Genomic DNA, 19,721 nt, shown 5'->3' on the forward strand with positions numbered 1-19,721 from the left:
TTCCATAGAAGCAGCTGCACCTTTTTCTTGTTCTGTTGTTCCTGCTGGTCCTGGAGTTGCAGCTGAAATTGAGCCTCTTTTCTTTGTCTGTTGCTGTTGCAGCTGTTGTTGTTGTTGCCTAATTTTGGCTCTTGTGACAATCTCTTCTTGTGCGCCACTCATGTCAAGGTCACTTCCCACGGGAGCTGTTTCTCGTTGGAAAATTCCACTGTCCTAGGCCGTGCCGAACTTTACTTTACCCTCTAGGGGGAGCAAATCAAAATGGCCATAAAATAAAGTATCCAAGTACGAGAACAAAGGAGAATGTCCAAAGATATAAAAAAGAGAGATTAACGCAGTCAAAGTCAATGTTGCTAAAAGCTTATAGGTACAAATTGCCACAGTTTCCCAGTTTATGCTGTTTATTCTTGTAATATACTGTAGCCAGTCACTGTGTAAACTTTGTATCACAGTATCACTCTGCAGGCAAAAGTCAGTTCAGTGACCTATTGTTCTAAAGAGGCAGACCGTTTCGTACTTTCAATAAATAAGACAGCAGAGGCTTTTTTACTTCAGGTGAATCATGCAGTTATAGAAGTCTCATTCACCTCCCCTCTGCCCTGCTAGCTGGAGGGGAGATCTAAGGTCTAAGTGCCCGGTTTGGTTAATTAAAGAGAGCGGGTTTCAGCGGATGCAAGTTTAAAGTACCGTTGCTTTCACTTTCATGCAGTCGGGGGAGGCAGACTTCCTTGATTTAATCTCCCCGCTTTTAGCTCAATTTTCAAAATTTAAAGGGTCCCGATTGTTTTTCAGCTCCTACTCACGGGAATTCCGTCCAAATTTTCTTTTCAGGAAGGAATCGGCGCTCTCCGCTTATGGTGACGCGGCTTCACTTCGCAGGCTGGGTGACGACTCTCAGCACCGCGCTCACTCCCGATGTCGATCCGTAGCCTTTAAAAAGGCTCTTTCACGGTACCGGGGGGCGCAAAGGTGCCCACCGAGTCTCCTTGTTCTCAGGCTTCAGCGCCTGAGATTTTAGGGGTCCCCCGCTCGCCGTAGCGGGTAAGACCCGAACTTGCGAAGCAGTCCTTCTCCGGAGCTCGGAGGCAGGACCGCCATTAAGCGCTGGCACCGACCGGAAGTCCCTGGATTTGGAAGGTTTTAATAATGCATTTGGTTGGCACGCATATCTATGGTATGATAAAATTAAGGTGCATAAGGCCTTTAAAAATCATATTGTCAGAAAAGCTTTATATAATGTTTGGATAAGATATAAAGATCTGTTGGAAAACAAAACCCCTAGATGGTTGTCACCCTTGGAGGCTAAGGCGTTGAAAAAACTTAATATGGAAGCGGAATGGCCAAAGTATTGGGAAATTTTGGAACAAGATGGAGATAAGTTGAAGTTACAGAGTCACGAGAAATTGAAACCCAAAGTACGAGACTGGCTCCATTATTATCAAATAATGGAGGTGTATAAACAAGACAGGAAAATTGGCTTCCAGGTGGAGAAATCAAAATTAGAAATTGAACTGTTAGAACCCAATACTAAGAATCTGTCAAGAATGTATAATTTGCTGCTGAAATGGAATACACAAGATGAAACAGTAAAATCAGCTATGATTAAGTGGCCACAGGACATTGGTTATAACATTATGTTTGCTGGCTGGGAATGGTTGTGGAACACCGGGATAAAATTCACGGCATGTAATGCCTTAAAGGAAAATATTATGAAAATGATTTACAGGTGGTACACGACCCCAGTCAAGCTAGCAAAAATTTACCATTTGCCTGATAATAAGTGTTGGAAATGTAAAGAAACTGAAGGTACTTTCTATCACCTTTGGTGGACGTGCCCGAAGATTAAGGCCTTTTGGGAGATGATATATAACGAAATGAAAAAGGTACTTAAATGTACCTTCCCTAAGAAACCAGAGGCCTTTCTCTTGGGCATTGTCGGCCAATTGGTGTTAAAAAAAGATAGAACTTTCTTTATGTATGCTACGACAGCAGCAAGAATACTCATCGCAAAGTATTGGAAGACACAAGATCTACCCACTCTGGAAGAATGGCAGATGAAAGTGATGGACTACATGACACTGGCTGAGATGGCTGGCAGAATCCGTGACCAGGGGAAAGAGACGGCGGAAAAGGATTGGAAGAAATTTAAAATCTATCTTAAGAACTATTATAAAATAGATGAATGCTAAAATGGCGAGGTTTTGAGAAAGAAAAAGAATCATAGAATCATAGAGTTGGAAGAGACCACAAGGGCCATCGAGTCCAACCCCCTGCCAAGCAGGAAACACCATCAGAGCACTCCTGACATATGGTTGTCAAGCCTCTGTTTAAAGACCTCCAAAGTAGGAGACTCCACCACACTCCTTGGCAGCAAATTCCACTGTCGAACAGCTCTTACTGTCAGGAAGTTCTTCCTAATGTTTAGGTGGAATCTTCTTTCTTGTAGTTTGGATCCATTGCTCCGTGTCCACTTCTCTGGAGCAGCAGAAAACAACCTTTCTCCCTCCTCTATGTGACATCCTTTTATATATTTGAACATGGCTATCATATCACCCCTTAACCTCCTCTTCTCCAGGCTAAACATGCCCAGCTCCCTTAGCCGTTCCTCATAAGGCATCGTTTCCAGGCCTTTGACTATTTTGGTTGCCCTCCTCTGGACACATTCCAGTTTGTCAGTGTCCTTCTTGAATTGTGGTGCCCAGAACTGGACACAGTACTCCAGGTGTGGTCTGACCAGAGCAGAATACAGTGGCACTATTACTTCCCTTGATCTAGATGCTATACTCCTATTGATGCAGCCCAGAATTGCATTGGCTTTTTTAGCTGCCGCGTCACACTGTTGGCTCTTGTCAAGTTTGTGGTCAACCAAGACTCCTAGATCCTTTTCACATGTACTGCTCTCAAGCCAGGTGTCACCCATCTTGTATTTGTGCCTCTCATTTTTTTTGCCCAAGTGCAATACTTTACATTTCTCCCTGTTAAAGTTCATCTTGTTTGTTTTGGCCCAGTTCTCTAATCTGTCAAGGTCGTTTTGAAGTGTGATCCTGTCCTCTGGGGTGTTAGCCACCCCTCCCAGTTTGGTGTCATCTGCAAATTTGATCAGGATGCCCTTGAGTCCATCATCCAAGTCGTTGATAAAGATGTTGAATAAGACCGGGCCCAAGACAGAACCCTGTGGCACCCCACTAGTCACTCTTCTCCAGGATGAAGAGGAACCATTGATGAGAACCCTTTGGGTTTGGTCAGTCAGCCAGTTACAAATCCACTGAGTGGTAGCATAGTCAAGACCGCATTTTACCAGCTTCTTTACAAGAATATCATGGGGCACCTTGTCAAATGCCTTGCTGAAATCAAGGTAGGCTACATCCACTGCGTTCCCTTCATCTACCAGGCTTGTAATTCTGTCAAAAAATGAGATCAGGTTAGTCTGACATGACTTATTTTTCAGAAATCCATGCTGACTATTGGTGATCACAGCATTCCTTTCTAGGTGCTCACAGACTGTTTGCTTAATGATCTGCTCCAGAATCTTCCCTGCTATTGATGTCAGACTGACTGGGCGGTAATTATTTGGGTCCTCTCTTTTCCCCTTTTTGAAAATAGGGACAACATTTGCCCTCCTCCAGTCTGCCGGGACTTCGCCTGTTCTCCAGGAATTCTCAAAGATGACTGCCAGTGGTTCTGAGATCACATCTGCCAGTTCTTTTAATACTCTTGGATGCAGTTCATCTGGCCCTGGAGACTTGAATACATCTAAACTAGCCAAGTATTCTTGTACTATCTCCTTAGTTATTCTGGGCTGTGTTTCCTTTGCTGAATCATTTGCTTCAAATTCTTCAGGTTGGGCATTGTTTTCTTTATCGGAGAAGACTGAGGCAAAGAAGGCATTGAGGAGTTCAGCCCTTTCTGTGTCCCCTGTTTGCATTTCACCATCTTCTCCTCTGAGTGACCCCACTGTTTCTTTGTTCTTCCTTTTGCTACGAACATACCCATAAAAGCCTTTTTTGTTGCTTTTAACCTCTCTAGCAAGCCTGAGTTCATTCTGTGCTTTAGCTTTTCTGACTTTGTGTCTACACGTGCTGGCTATTTGTTTGAATTCCTCTTTGGTGGTTTCCCCCCTTTTCCATTTTTTGTACACATCCTTTTTTAATCTTAATTCAGTTAAAAGTTCTTTAGATAGCCACCCTGGCTTCTTTAGGCACCTTCCATGTTTCCGTCTCATTGGTATTGCCTGACGTTGTGCTTTTACTATCTCCCTCTTAACAAACTCCCAGCCACCATGAACTCCCTTTCTTTTTAGTATTGCTGTCCATGGGATCTCACTCAGCACTTCCCTAAGTTTTATGAAGTCGGCTTTCTTAAAGTCAAGAAATTGAGTCCTAGTATGGTTGGCTGCTCCTTTCCGCTGTATAGTAAACTTCAGAAGAGCATGATCACTCGCGCCTAATGATCCATCCACATCTACCCCACTAACCAGGTCATCAACATTGGTTAGGACCAGATCTAAAATGACTGTTCCTCTTGTTGCTTCTCCCACTTTCTGGACAATGAAGTTGTCTGCAAGGCCAGTGAGGAATCTGTTTGACCTTATGCTCTTGGCTGAGTTTGACGTCCAACAAATATCCGGGTAATTGAAGTCCCCCATTACTACTATCTCCCTTCCTTTTGCATGCTTGGCCATCTGTTCCAGGAAGGCATCATCTATGTCCTCCGTTTGGCTTGGGGATCTATAGTAAACTCCCACAATGAGGTCTCTGTTATTCTTCTCTCCCTTAATTTTGACCCAAATGCTCTCACTTTGGCTTTGAGGTTCTAAATCTTGGATCTCTTCACAGGTATACACATCCCTGACATATAACGCCACACCTCCTCCTTTCTTTACAGCGACATAAGATTAAGTTGAAGAAAAGATTAGCAAGACATATATTTGATAAAATTATTTAGAAGTTGCTGAAAGAAATTTGGACATTGGGATGCACGAAGGGGAGGTATGGGGGAGTCCCAGAAGTAAGGGATATGAAAAAAGGGCTATGAAATTATACATGTTTGTATGTCTTTTTATTTGTTTGTATTGTTTGAAAAATTTTGTAAAACCAATAAAAAATTTATATATATAAAAAAGAAGGAGGACGAATAAACTTGGATTGTTCTTTCGGTGGTTATTCACCCGAACCCGAACCCGAACCTTAACCTTAACCTTAACCTTAACCTTAACCTTAACCTTAACCTTAACCTTAACCTTAACCTTAACCCTAACCCTAACAGTAACCCTAACCCTAAGCATAACCCCAACCCTAGCAAAGAGAAATGTAATAAGGCTAAACAAAGCCAAACAGGTTGTTTTGGGTTCCAGCTACATAGAAAGAAGAATCTTGGATTTGAAATTAGCCCAATCAGAGCTTTATCAATAAGGCAAAAAAAGCCAAACAGGTTGTTTTGGGTTCCAGCTACATAGAAAGAATAATATTGGAATTCGGTTATTTCGAGTCGTGTTCTTTGGTGTTAATGCACATTGACCCAGAAATCGCAAAGTGTGTGTAATGAGACCAAAATAACACAACACCGTCTTTCCGCTTCCATATGCGTATTAAGAAGACGAATAAGCTTTGATTGGGCTTATTTCAATTCGCATGGTGTTTTTTGGGTGTGTACCAGAATCACCCCCGACCAAAGCTAAAAGGTGTTTTGGGTTCAATCTACATAAAAAGAAGATGATATAGCTCTGATTGGGCTTATTTCAAATTGGTGTTTTTGGGGTTGGAATGCACATTCACCCAAAAATTGCAGAGTGACATGTTTTTTATCAGCCCAAATCAAGTATAGGTGTTTTGGTTCCATCTGAACAGAAAGAGGACGAATAAGCTTGGATTGTTCTTTCGGTGGTCATTCACCCCGAACCTAACCCTAACCCTAACCCTAACCCTAACCCTAACCCTAACCCTAACCCTAACCCTAACCCTAACCCCAACCCCAACCCCAACCCCAACCCCAACCCCAACCCCAACCCCAACCCCAACCCCAACCCCAACCCCAACCCCAACCCTAAACCTAAACGTAACCCTAACACTAACACTAACACTAACCCTAGCAAAGCGAAGTGTAATAAGCCTAAACAAAGCGAAACAGGTTGTTGTGTGTTACACCTACATAGAAAGAAGAATCTTGGATTTCGCTTATTTCAAGGCGTTTTCTTTGGTGTTACTGCACATTTACCTAGAAATCGCAAAGTGCGTGTAATGAGCCCAAAATAACACAACACCGTCTTTTTGCTTCACTATGCGTAGAGAGAAGACGAATAAGCTTTGATTGGGCTTATTACAATTCACATGGTGTTTTTTGGGTGTGCACCAGAATCACCCCCAACCAAAGCAAAAAGGTGTTTTGGGTTCCACCTACATAAAAAGAAGATGATAAAGTCCTTATTGGGCTTATTTCAAATTGGTGTTTTTAGGGTTAGAATGCACATTCACTCAAAAATCGCAGAGTGACATGTTTGTTATCAGCCGAAATCAACCATAGGTGTTTCGGTTCTATCTCAATAGAAGGAGGACGAATAAACTTGGATTGTTCTTTCGGTGGTCATTCACCCTAACCCTAACCCTAACCCTAACCCTAACCCTAACCCTAACCCTAACCCTAACCCTAACCCCAACCCCAACCCCAACCCCAACCCCAACCCCAACCCTAAACCTAAACGTAACCCTAACACTAACACTAACATTAACCCTAGCAAAGCGAAGTGTAATAAGCCTAAACAAAGCCAAACAGGTTGTTTTGTGTTCCAACTACATAGAAAGAAGAATCTTGGATTTCGCTTATTTCAAGTCGTTTTCTTTGGTGTTAATGCACATTGACCCAGAAATCGCAAAGTGTGTGTAATGAAACCAAAATAACACAACACCGTCTTTTTGCTTCAATATGCGTAGAGAGAAGACGAATAAGCTTTGATTGGTCTTATTTCAATTCGCATGGTGTTTTTTGGGTGTGCACCAGAATCACCCCCAACCAAAACAAAAAGGTCCTTTGGGTTCCATCTACATAAAAAGAAGATGATAAAGCTGTGATTGGGTTATTTCAAATTGGGGGTTTTTTTTGGTTTAGAATGCACATTCACCCAAAGATCGCAGAATGACATGTTTCTTATCAGCGGAAATCAAGGATAGGTGTTTTGGTTCCATCTCTATTGAAGGAGGACAAATAAGCTTGGATTGTTCTTTCAGTGGTCATTCACCCTGACCCTAACCCTAACCCTAACCCTAACCCTAACCCTAACCCTAACCCTAACCCTAACCCTAACCCTAACACTAACACTAACACTAACACTAACAATAGCAAAGCGAAGTAAAATAAGCCTAAACAATGCCAAACAGGTTGTTTTGGGTTCCAGCTACATAGAAAGAAGAATCTTGGATTTTGCTTATTTCATGTCGTGTTCTTTGGTGTTAATGCACATTGACCCTGAAATCGCAAAGTGTGTGTAATGAGACCAAAATAAAACAACACAGTCTCCTGGCTTCCATATGTGTATACAGAAGACGAATAAGCTTTGATTGGTCTTATTTCAATTCGCATGGTGTTTTTGGGGTGTGGACCAGAATCACCCCCAACCACAGCAAAAAGGTGCTTTGGGTTCCATCTGCATAAAAAGAAGATGAGAAAGGCCTGATTGGGCTTATTTCAAATTGCTGTTTTGGGGGTTAGAATGCACATTCACTCAAAATTCGCAGAGTGAAATGTTTTTTATCAGCCCAAATCAAGCATAGGTGTTTGGGTTCCATCTGAATAGGAAGAGGACGAATAAGCTTGGATTGTTCTTTCGGTGGTCATTCACCCCAACCCCAACCCTAACCCTAACCCTAATGCTAACCCCAACCCAAACCCTAACCCTAACCATAATCCTAACCGTAACCCTAAACCAACAACAACAACAACAAATCCGTTTATTGTGAGGACCATGCCTGTACACAAACATCAACACAACAATAGTTAAAAATATTAAAATTCATTACATACTATGCCAACAAAACCTTCATCCCACAAAATAGAAAGAGAGGGAAAACCAGCAATGAGTTAAACAGACGATGAAGGGGTCTTTACATTGTCATCCATAAATCTTTCCCTGGCTTTCATGGCCTTCATCACAAAAACCGCTACCACGTGGGTCAGTATAGTTGCCTGACATCCCAGTTCTGATTTTAACTGTGGTGTCTGAATGTAACTCTCTAAGTATTTTGAGAATCATAGAATCATAGAATCATAGAATCATAGAATCATAGAATCATAGAATCATAGAATCATAGAGTTGGAAGAGACCACAAGGGCCATCGAGTCCAACCCCCTGCCAAGCAGGAAACACCATCAGAGCACTCCTGACATATGGTTGTCAAGCCTCTGCTTAAAGACCTCCAAAGTAGGAGACTCCACCACACTCCTTGGCAGCAAATTCCACTGTCGAACAGCTCTTACTGTCAGGAAGTTCTTCCTAATGTTTAGGTGGAATCTTCTTTCTTGTAGTTTGGATCCATTGCTCCGTGTCCGCTTCTCGGAGCAGCAGTAAACAACCTTTCTCCCTCCTCTATGTGACATCCTTTTATATATTTGAACATGGCTATCATATCACCCCTTAACCTCCTCTTCTCCAGGCTAAACATGCCCAGCTCCCTTAGCCGTTCCTCATAAGGCATCGTTTCCAGGCCTTTGACCATTTTGGTTTCCCTCCTCTGGACACGTTCCAGTTTGTCAGTGTCCTTCTTGAATTGTGGTGCCCAGAACTGGACACAGTACTCCAGGTGTGGTCTGACCAGAGCAGAATACAGTGGCACTATTACTTCCCTTGATCTAGATGCTATACTCCTATTGATGCAGCCCAGAATTGCATTGGCTTTTTTAGCTGCCGCGTCACACTGTTGGCTCATGTCAAGTTTGTGGTCAACCAAGACTCCTAGATCCTTTTCACATGTACTGCTCTCAAGCCAGGTGTCACCCATCTTGTATTTGTGCCTCTCATTTTTTTTGCCCAAGTGCAATACTTTACATTTCTCCCTGTTAAAATTCATTTTGTTTGTTTTTGCCCAGTTCTCTAATCTGTCAAGGTCGTTTTGAAGTGTGACCCTGTCCTCTGCAACCTTTGGCAAGATGGCAAACATTGCGCAGGAATCGCAGGTGACTGCAGCTGTTCCCTCCCCTTCCATCTTGAGATCGTGTCGTTGGGGGTGGCTACAGAGGTCCTCCATCATAAAAAGCTTGAAGACAGGACAAATAACTTCCCCCACAAAAAAACCCTAGGTCTCCCCCAACAAACGTTTGAGACTAGCTCCCCTAATTCTAAAAGATGCGTATAACTTCGCGCGCCGCTGCCCTGCAAACTCTGATAAGAAGTCGTCTATCAATATCTGTTTCATATAGTTTTTGCCATAATTTGTCCCTACAGATTGAATCTAAAGCGGATGTGAGATCTACAAAAGCCACAAAAAGTTTGCTCTTATGTACCTTTGTATACTTATCTATCATTGTCTGTAGTACCAAACAATGGCCTGTTGTACTATGGCCCTTTCTAAACCCTGCCTGTTCCGGATTAAGCAAGTTAGAGTGGTCAGCCCAGTCAACCAGTTTATTTAGCAGGTATCGAGTATAAAGTTTATACACAATGTCCGGGAGACTTATGGGGCGATAGTTTGAGGGGTCTTGGGGGTCTCCCTTCTTATAGATGGGGGCTACCAGGCTCAGTTTCCAGTTTTCTGGGATTTTGCATGTATCATTTATTGCTGTAAAAAGTTGGGCCAAAATAGCAGCCCACCACTAGGCATTTAATTTAAGCACCTCAGGAGGAATCATATCTTCACCGGGAGCTTTGCCATTCTTGAGTGCTTTAATTAGCTGTAAACATTCTGATTTGGTAACAGGATCCCAGCCCATTAATAGATCGTTTTTAAGAGGAGGAAACTGGCTCGGTTTAGCAATGTTTGGAGCTGTATATAGCCGGGAAAAATGTTGGTACCATAAGTTAGATGAAATACTGTTGGTTACAATTTTCCCTTTGGGTGAAACTCCCTGAGCAATTATTTCCCAGAACTTTTTGTCGTCCCACAATTTGATCGCTTTGTCAAGTGCCTCCCATTGTTCCTTTCTGTAGAGGGATTTCTTAAATTTTAGAGTATTTTTATAATGAGAACGCCACCTGTGCAGGTTTTCCACTGAGGACAGGGTCCCTTCCTGTTTTACCTTATTTTGTAATTTCCTAAGCAAAGATCTTAGATTCCTACAGTCTTTGTTGAACCAGGCCCTCGAGTTGTTTTGTTGTTTGGGAGGGTTGGAATTCGTGAGTAGTGGGAAGAGCGACTCTGAGACCTGCTGAAATGTTGAAAAGGGGTCAGAATTAGATGAGATACACTGGTCTCTCAAGGCCAGTAAGTCTGATGAATGCAGGTGTAGTTTGATTTTAGATTCCAGGTCGCTGTTCCATTTACGCCTACGAAGGGCCAGAGTTGGAGGTGGGTCTGCACAGTGATTGCGGTATTGCGGATCCTCCAAACCACGGGGAATTAGTGAAACTGATATAGGAAGATGATCACTCTCAATTCTATTGAAAGTCCTGAAGCCCTGTGACCTCTCCAAGAGTTTTGGGGAGACTAGGATATAATCAATAACGCTCGCACCTCTAGGTCCAAGAAAAGAAAAGAAACCCCCTGACCTGTCCATATGGGTACCATGCAAATTATACAAATTATGTTTGAAGGCAGTCTCCATTAATGTAATGCCTGCCTTATTCAAGACCTTATTGACAGAGGACCAGGGAATAAACCAATCTGCCTCTGGCAGGAACTGGGATTTAGAGCAGTACGTATTAATGTCATTTCCTATCCTGGCGTTGAAATCACCTGCCAGCAGGATATCCATGCCAGGTGTCAGGGCTGCCTCAGGTCTCAGCTCACAAAAGACCAACGCCAGGTTCTTCTTATATACAAGGATGTTTATTGCAGTTCATTATTGGTTCCACAACCGAGGCGCGCAGCCCCGCGTCTCTTAGCCTAGACGTTTGAAGTCCCCTCTGAATCGGTCCCGCCCCTACACCAGCTTAAGAGGCTTGTGCTAGTCCACCTCTTCCTGTCTTTCCTTTTCCGCAGGGTCTTTCTGCCCCCCTGGGTTCCTTCCCTCCTGCTCTCTCCTGAAGCGGATTCCTCAGATGCCTGTTCCCCCCTCCTTCGTGCTTTGGGGCCAGGCTCCTCCTCCGGGCTCTCTCCATTTCCGCGCGCCTCCACATTTGAACTTGGCGCGCGTTCGCTACCCCTGACCTTCCTCTTGACACTTACACTACTCCCTGTACTACTCTCCGCCTCTTCCGGCAGGACGTCCTGCCCCGATCTCCTTCCCCTGTCTCCTTCCTGCTCCGCTCCGTGTGTCACACTGGGAACTCCACTCTCTTCACTTCGTTCCTGCTGGGAAGCCGGCCCCGATCTCCCACTCCCACTCGGGGTTTCCCTGCTGCTTCCCTGCTCCTGGCAGGTCCCCCCTGTGACCCCCCTTGGCCTGACTAGGGGCGCCCCCTTCTGGGAATCCTCCGATTCACTTGAGAGACTCATGGAAGACCTCAAGTCATTGTCATCCTCTTCCTCACTGTCCTGGGATTCTTCCCCATCGCTCTCCGTCTCCCCCCTCACCTGTGCCTCTGTCCCTGAACCCCTGACATCCATCCCCCCTCGAAGCCCCCCTTCCCCCCTCCCGCTGCTCGGGCGCAGGTTCCGGGGGCTCCGTCGTTGCGGAGGTCGCTGCCGGACACAGGTCGTCGACGTCGATCTCCTCTGCTTCCAGTTCATTGTTTGTGTGCTCGAACCCATGGTCCTCTCCCAACATGTTCACGTCCTCCCCTCCCCCTGTTGCCTGGGTGGGGTCTGCTTGCCAAGGACCCATCCGCCACCTCGTGCGCCAGTCTTCTTCTGGTTGGTCGTCCCACCAGTAAGAAGGGTCGGTGTCCACCCCCGAACACGATCCCCTTGGAGGGCTCGACTCTGGCGTCGTCTCCTCTGCGGAGGAGAACCCTCGGAAGGTGCTGGCGGAAAGTGTGGGCGTAAAAAGCCAATCGTCGAAAAACTGTGCTGGCATGGGCCTGTGTGGGAAAAGGGCATGGAACTCGTCCTTGAGGAGGGGTTCGTCCAAAGCGTAGTCCGGCACCCAACTGTTGGCGCTGGCCGGGGCGCCCTCCCTGGCGAGAAAATATTCTACTCCCTCTTCCCCCCATCTCGAGTCCAGAATCTCTGTGACCTCGTTGATTGGTTTGTCCCTAGGTGACCTCCCCCTCTTGGGCGACTCTCTGCTCGGTTCTGGTGCCGTCCCTGACTCCTGAAATCTGTGTGGGGCCCTGTAAGGGGTGAGCACCGACCTATGAAAGACCGGGTGCATTCTGGAACCTTCGGGGAGGGCCAGTCGAAACGCTACGGGATTGATCCTGGCCTCAACTTGATACGGCCCTAGTTGCCTGTGTCCTAGCTTCTTTTTAGCTAACGACTTGGCCGGCATTGCTTGGGCCGCTAACCATACCCAGTCTCCCACCTGGATGTCTTCCCCCTCCCTCCTGTGTTTGTCTGCCTGCACCTTATAGGCCTGTTTGGCTAGTTCCAAATGTCTCCGTAGCTCGTCGTGGACCTCTTGCAATTCTGCTGCGAAATGGTCGGCTTCCTGTGGTGCCCCCTCCCCCGTCGTTACGAGCCCCGGGAAGGTTCTGGGATGCCGTCCATTGTTAGCGAAGAACGGCGTCACCCCCGTCGACGCGTGCTTCGTGTTGTTGTAGGCAAACTCAGCCATCGGCAGGTAATCCACCCAAGCCGCGGGTCGCTGATTGGCGTAACATCTCAGGTACTGCTGCATGATCGCGTTGACCCTCTCCGCTTGGCCGTTGGTCTGCGGATGTCTCGCCGACGACAGGTTGATTTTGACGTGCAGAATCCCTAGGAGCTTCTGCCAGAAGCTGGACACAAACTGGCGCCCCCTGTCGGACAGAATGGACCGTGGCAAGCCATGCACCTTGAACACGTGGTCGATGAACAGTTTGGCGGTCTGCTCCGCTGTCGCCACCTTCGCGCAAGGAATGAAATGCGCCATCTTGGTGAACAGGTCTACAACCACAAGCACCGCCGTCTTGCCTCGCGAACTGGGCAGATCAGTGACAAAGTCCAGCGCCACCCTCTCCCACGGTTGCAGTGGCGTCTCCAGCGGTTCCAGCAGTCCCGCTGGCTTCTGGTGCACTGGCTTGGACCTTTGGCATGTGTCACACCTGGCGACGTACTCCGCGACCTCCCCTCGCATCTGGGGCCACCAAAAGTCTCTGGCCACTAATTCCGTCGTCTTTTCCTTGCCGAAGTGGCCAGCGCTGGGTGCGTCGTGCAACTGCTGCAGAACCTTCGCGCGGAGATCATCTCCCGGAACGTAGAGAGCACCTTTACGGGTCAGCAGGCCGTCGCGTATCTGGAACTCGTCGTCCTTCGCCGTGCCTCTCCGCACCTCTTCCATTTTGGACTGTGCGAACGGATCCGCCTGCAACGCGCGCCGCACCGCCTCCAGGTCCACGGCGGCTGAAGCGCACGCCCACGCCTGTGGTGCAAAAATGTGCCTGGCTGCCGCCGGTGCCGCTTCCTCGAGATACTGCGGTTTCCTGGAGAGCGCATCTGCTATGACATTGTTGTCGCCTGGGATGTACTCTATCCTGAAATCGAAATCCGCAAAGAACTCCGCCCAGCGTATGTGCCTCTGGCTCTGTAGCTTCGCCGTGCGCCAGTACTCTAGGTTCTTGTGGTCCGTGCAGACCTGCACGGTGTGCTTGGCTCCGATGAGAAAGTGCCTCCATGCCTTGAAAGCTGCGTGGATGGCCAGCAGCTCCCTGTCCCAGATGGTGTAGTTCTGTTCCGACTTGCTGAGCTTCCGGGAGTAGAAAGCACAGGGCCTCCAGTACCCCTGCGGGTCTTCCTGCAAGAGGACGGCCCCCACCGCTCTGTCAGATGCGTCAGTCTCCACCCTCATGGGCCTGCCGGGATTCACGTGTAACAGCTGTTCTTCGGACGCAAAGAGACTCTTAAGTCTTCTGAAGGACTGCTCCGCCTGGTCCGTCCAGGTGAACTTCTTCTTCTTGGAGCTGAGAGTGTCCGTGATAGCTGCCGTCTCCCTGGCGAAACCCCTGATGAACTTGCGGTAAAAGTTGGCGAAACCGACGAACCTCTGGACCTCCTTCCGCGTTCGCGGGCTCTTCCAGTCCAACACCGCGCGGACCTTGGCGCTGTCCATGGCTAGTCCCCTGTCGGACAGCCTATAGCCCAGAAAATCCACCTCCGTCACGTCGAATTGGCACTTCTCCAGTTTGGCGTAGAGCCTGTGCTCCCGTAGCCTCTGCAGGACTTCCTTAACGTCGCTCTCGTGAGCCTCCGGCGATTCCGAGAAGATAAGAATGTCGTCGAGGAAACATACGCACTTCTTGTAGAGGAGTCCCGCTAGCACGTGATGCATAAAAGCTTGGAAGAAGTGGGAGCCATTTTGGAGACCAAACGGCATAACTCTGTATTCGTAGGTGCCCAACGGTGTGAACATGGCCGTCTTCCACTCATCACCCTCTCGCACGCGTATGAGATTGTATGCGCCGCGGAGATCCAACTTGGTGAAGATCTTTCCTTTCCGCACCGTCCCGAGCAGGTCGTCAATCTTGGGCATGGGGAAGGCTGCAGGATTTGTTTTCGAGTTTATGAAGCGATAGTCCACGATCAGCCTTTTTTGGGGCGTGTCCTTCTTCTTCACGAAAAACACAGGACTGCCCCCTACAGCCTTCGATTCTCGGATGAATCCCCGCTGCAGGTTGTGAGCTATGAACTCCTTGAGCTCCTGCAGCTCGTCCTCGGACATGGAATACAGCTTCGCAGTCGGTAGCATTGTCCCTGGCAAGAGGTCAATTGCGCAGTCGTAGGGCCGGTGGGGTGGCAACTGGTCAGCCTCCTTCTCGCAGAAAACCTCCAAAAACCCCTTGTACTTGAGGGGTACAGCTTGCGCCATGCTGAGCCTCAGCTGCTGCCCTTCCTCTGGGCCCTCCTCCTCTTGACAGGTCTGGATGCAATGCTGCACGCAGTAGGACGAGCCGAAGGTGAGCTGCCGCTGGTACCACGCCATGGTTGGGCTGTGCCTATCCAGCCAACTCATGCCTAACACTATAGGCGTGTCTGACAGGCGGGTGACGTTGAAACTGATGATTTCTCGGTGATTGCCAATCTGCATCACCATGGGTGGCGTCTGTTGCACCACCTGCCCACCCAGCAACTTCCTGCCATCCACCGTGACGACGTTCAAAGGCAGCGTGGCTGGTAGGAGCTCTATGCAATGCTGCTTGACGAAGTGCACCCCCACGAAGTCTGCGTTGCTCCCACTGTCAATTGTAATGGGGACTTCTAGGGTGCGTCCATTAGGTAGTTGGAGAGTTGCAGTGAGCTGCACCACTGGCTTAGGTGGCAGGGGGTCTGTAGGCTGCAAAAGCGCTGGGGACTGCCCTACTGGCTCGCCTGGCTGTGCCCCAGCATTTCTGCTTCCAGCCAGGCATTGTCGTTTCCCTGAAACTGCTCTTCATGTTGTGCTGCTGCAGTTACTGTTGCTAAGGCTGCAGTGTGCTGCCGGAGCCTCTTTGGCCATGTGCGTCCCACTGTCACAGATGTAACACTTCCTGTTCCCTCTAGGAGGCTTTGTCTTGACTGCTCCGGACGCTGGGTCTCCGGCCGCTGACTGAGCCTTTGCACTCCCCAGTTCCATCGGTTCCTCCCCTGCCTGCAGCTGAGGTGAGGGACGCGTACGTCCTGGATCTCTGGGAAAGAAAGGAGGCACTCTAGACGGTGTGTGAAGCTGGCTACCCCCCTCATTGCGCCAAGGGCGTTCTTCATGGCGTACTCCAATGGCAAGCGCCCGCTGCACCACGTCTGCCAGGGTTTTAGGTCTGTCCCCCCTTGCCAGTTCGTCTTTCACAGGGCCAGAGAGCCCCTCCCAAAACAAGTCTCTGACTGCCAGAGAATCTTTCTCCCATCGCAGCACATTCAGCAAGGCGAAAAAGCGAGCATGGTACTGACGTACTGAAGCCTTGCCTTGCCTTAAACCAGTGTTTCCCAACCACTGTTCCGCGGCACACTAGTGTGCCGCGAGATGTTGCCTGGTGTGCCGCGAGATGTTGCCTGGAGGGAGGCGGGCGTGTCGGGCAGCGAGAGGCGGGGCGGCGACGGCGAGGAGAGGCCGCCCAGCGCGGGGCTCTCGCCGTCTGCCTGCCTGGCTGCCTGCGAGCTCGGCGGGCAGCGCCTCCGTCCGCAGCACCCGCCTCGCGGCTCTCATTCCCTGCCCCTGCCAAAGCTCACCCAGCCAAGCAGCGCTCTCCTTCCTGCCTCGCTTTGCTGCCTCCTCCTCCCCCACCCCCAAAGCTTGGAGGTTCCCCGGCAAGGGGGAGGGAAAGAAATTGAAACTTACACTTTCGTGCGTCCCTCCCGGCGTGACGCTGCGCGCTGACGTCACGGGGCTGTAATGGTGGTGTGCCTCGAGATTTTTTTCATCAAACAAGTGTGCCTTTGCCCAAAAAAGGTTGGGAAACACTGCCTTAAACCATGCATCTGCTGGCGTGCTACATCCACATCCACGCTAGACTGGAAGCAAGCGTCCATGCATTTGATAAATTCATCAGAGTCCCTTCGAGCAGGGCAATCCTCGCGCCACAGATTGCGCAGCCAAGCCCTCGCTTCCCCATGCAAGTGGGACACAATGAAACCCACTTTCTCCTCCTCATCTTTAAAGTCGTCGCGAAGCAAATGCAACGCATATTCTACGTCTGCTCTAAAACTGGGGTACTGCTTCAGGTTCCCATCGAAGTGGGCTACCAAGTTGCCTCCTCTTCTGCCCAGTGCTACTCCAGCAGCTTTGGCCGCCGGGAACCCCACCTGGCATGCATGATCCCACCTGGCTTGCAGATCTTGGCACCGCTTTTCCGCCTCTTCCCCCCTCTTCTGGGAGATCGCTACCTCAGTGGTAAGCTGGGAGACTGCGTTGCGTAGCTCAGCTATCTGCTGCTCCATACTCATGGCTGCCAAACTTCGTGAGCTTTGCAAAAAAAAATTTTGCGTATCTTTGGGAGGGGACTTACTGTCAGGGCTGCCTCAGGTCTCAGCTCACAAAAGACCAACGCCAGGTTCTTCTTATATACAAGGATGTTTATTGCAGTTCATTATTGGTTCCACAACCGAGGCGCGCAGCCCCGCGTCTCTTAGCCTAGACGTTTGAAGTCCCCTCTGAATCGGTCCCGCCTCTACACCAGCTTAAGAGGCTTGTGCTAGTCCACCTCTTCCTGTCTTTCCTTTTCCGCAGGGTCTTTCTGCCCCCCTGGGTTCCTTCCCTCCTGCTCTCTCCTGAAGCGGATTCCTCAGATGCCTGTTCCCCCCTCCTTCATGCTTTGGGGCCAGGCTCCTCCTCCGGGCTCTCTCCATTTCCGCGCGCCTCCACATTTGAACTTGGCGTGCGTTCGCTACCCCTGACCTTCCTCTTGACACTTACACTACTCCCTGTACTACTCTCCGCCTCTTCCGGCAGGACGTCCTGCCCCGATCTCCTTCCCCTGTCTCCTTCCTGCTCCGCTCCGTGTGTCACACTGGGAACTCCACTCTCTTCACTTCGTTCCTGCTGGGAAGCCGGCCCCGATCTCCCACTCCCACTCGGGGTTTCCCTGCTGCTTCCCTGCTCCTGGCAGGTCCCCCCTGTGACCCCCCTTGGCCTGACTAGGGGCGCCCCCTTCTGGGAATCCTCCGATTCACTTGAGAGACTCATGGAAGACCTCAAGTCATTGTCATCCTCTTCCTCACTGTCCTGGGATTCTTTCCCATCGCTCTCCGTCTCCCCCCTCACCTGTGCCTCTGTCTCTGAACCCCTGACACCAGGGAATTCTAATTCAGCCTTCTCCAAACATAGCTCTAAATCTTCCCAGATTTGTAACGACTGGGGAGGGGTGCCTATGGGAGGGATATATATATTAAAGCAAAGGAAATCTCCTCCTTCACTGCTAGAAATAAGTAAGATTTGTAAATTGTTGCTCTTCACCCACTGCTGTTGCCGGCCCTTGCACTTTAGCTTGGTAGAAACAAAAGTGACTAAACCACCACTAGGTCGGCCTCGGGAATTTGGTTTTATCGCAGGGGTAGCAAAGGCTTCGTATCCCTGTAAAGAAGGGACATGGAGATCTAGACACCATGTCTCCTGTAGACATATAATCTGAAATTTTGTAAGGAAATCCAGAAGGTCGACATCACCCTGCTTAGATAGCCATCCCGCCACATTCCAAGAAAGGATGTGGAAATAGGGTGATGGTGGAAATAGTGGCAGTCAATCTCTTTTCCGGTGGTTTGAGGCTCCTGAGCTGGGCTCCTCCTCTTTCTGCCCTGCTTGGTGGTTCCAGGTTTGAGGTCGCTGGTCCCTAGGTAGGTGTGATAGCTTTAACTAAGGGGCCAATAGGTTGATTTGGCCCAGAGGATCTTTGATGACACTGTTACAAATATCATGTTGTTCAGCTGATGTATCATGATGTTCAGCTGGTTTTTGCAGAGCAAGGGTTTTGCAGACCCGTATAGGCTGTACAGGTAGCAGGTCAACAGCTGCATCTTGCGTCGGTACTGCTAGCGGGTCAAAATTTGACAAAAGCTGTGGATCTTGATTGCGTATTGGGCTTAGAATAATGGAAGCCTCCAATTCCGGCATCGAGGCATATTTCTCCCCTAGTCCTCTCCCCTAGCATGGAAGACGAAGAGCAGACTCCATTTGAGGATCTCTCCCTCATTACAGTCGATCAGGTATATGAAGACGAGCAGCAAAGTCAGTCCTCAGGGAATGTGCAGGCGACCTTGGAACGGACAGCTCACGGAAGAACCACGACCAAACCTAAGAGGAGGCGTGTAGTGGTGATAGGGGATTCCCTACTGAGGGGAACAGAAGCAGTGATCTGTGGGCCTGACAAGATGTCTCGGGAAGTGTGCTGTCTCCCCGGGGCTAAGATCCAAGATGTAACTGAACGACTGCAAGGAATTATAAAACCCACTGACGAATACCCCTTCCTCTTGGTTCATGTGGGAACCAATGACACTGCAAGCAATAGCCTCCAGAAGATCAAAAGAGACTACGAGGCTCTCGGCAGGAAATTGAAGCAACTAAATGCACAAATTGTCATCTCATCTGTCCTCCCAGTTGAACGACGTGGCCCAGGGAGAGAGGGAAAAATCGTGGAAGTGAACAGCTGGCTTCGCAAATGGTGAAAACAGGAACGGTTTGGATTCTTAGATCACGGACTGCAGTTTCTTGAAGATGGACTTCTGGCAAGCGATGGGCTGCACCTCACAACGGTTGGGAGAAATGTTTTTGCCAAAAATCTCAGAAACCTCATCAGGAGGGCTTTAAACTGACTAATGTGGGGGAGGGAGACAGTGCTCCTGAAGGTAGGAGTCTATCAATTGATGAAGATGATCATCCAAATGTCATAGACCAAATGGAGCAAACAGCATGCAGACCTAGTGGTGGGAGGAAAAAATCCTTAAATAAGAGACACGGGGGAATGATTAATGGACTTCAATGTCTGTACACTAATGCGCAAAGCATGGGAAATAAACAAGATGAGCTTGAGCTCTTGGTACAGCAAACTAAATATGACATAATAGGCATCACTGAAACCTGGTGGGATAAGTCCCACG

This window comes from Podarcis bocagei, assembly GCF_964188305.1.
Source record: "Podarcis bocagei genome assembly, chromosome: W".
NCBI lineage: Eukaryota > Metazoa > Chordata > Lepidosauria > Squamata > Lacertidae > Podarcis > Podarcis bocagei.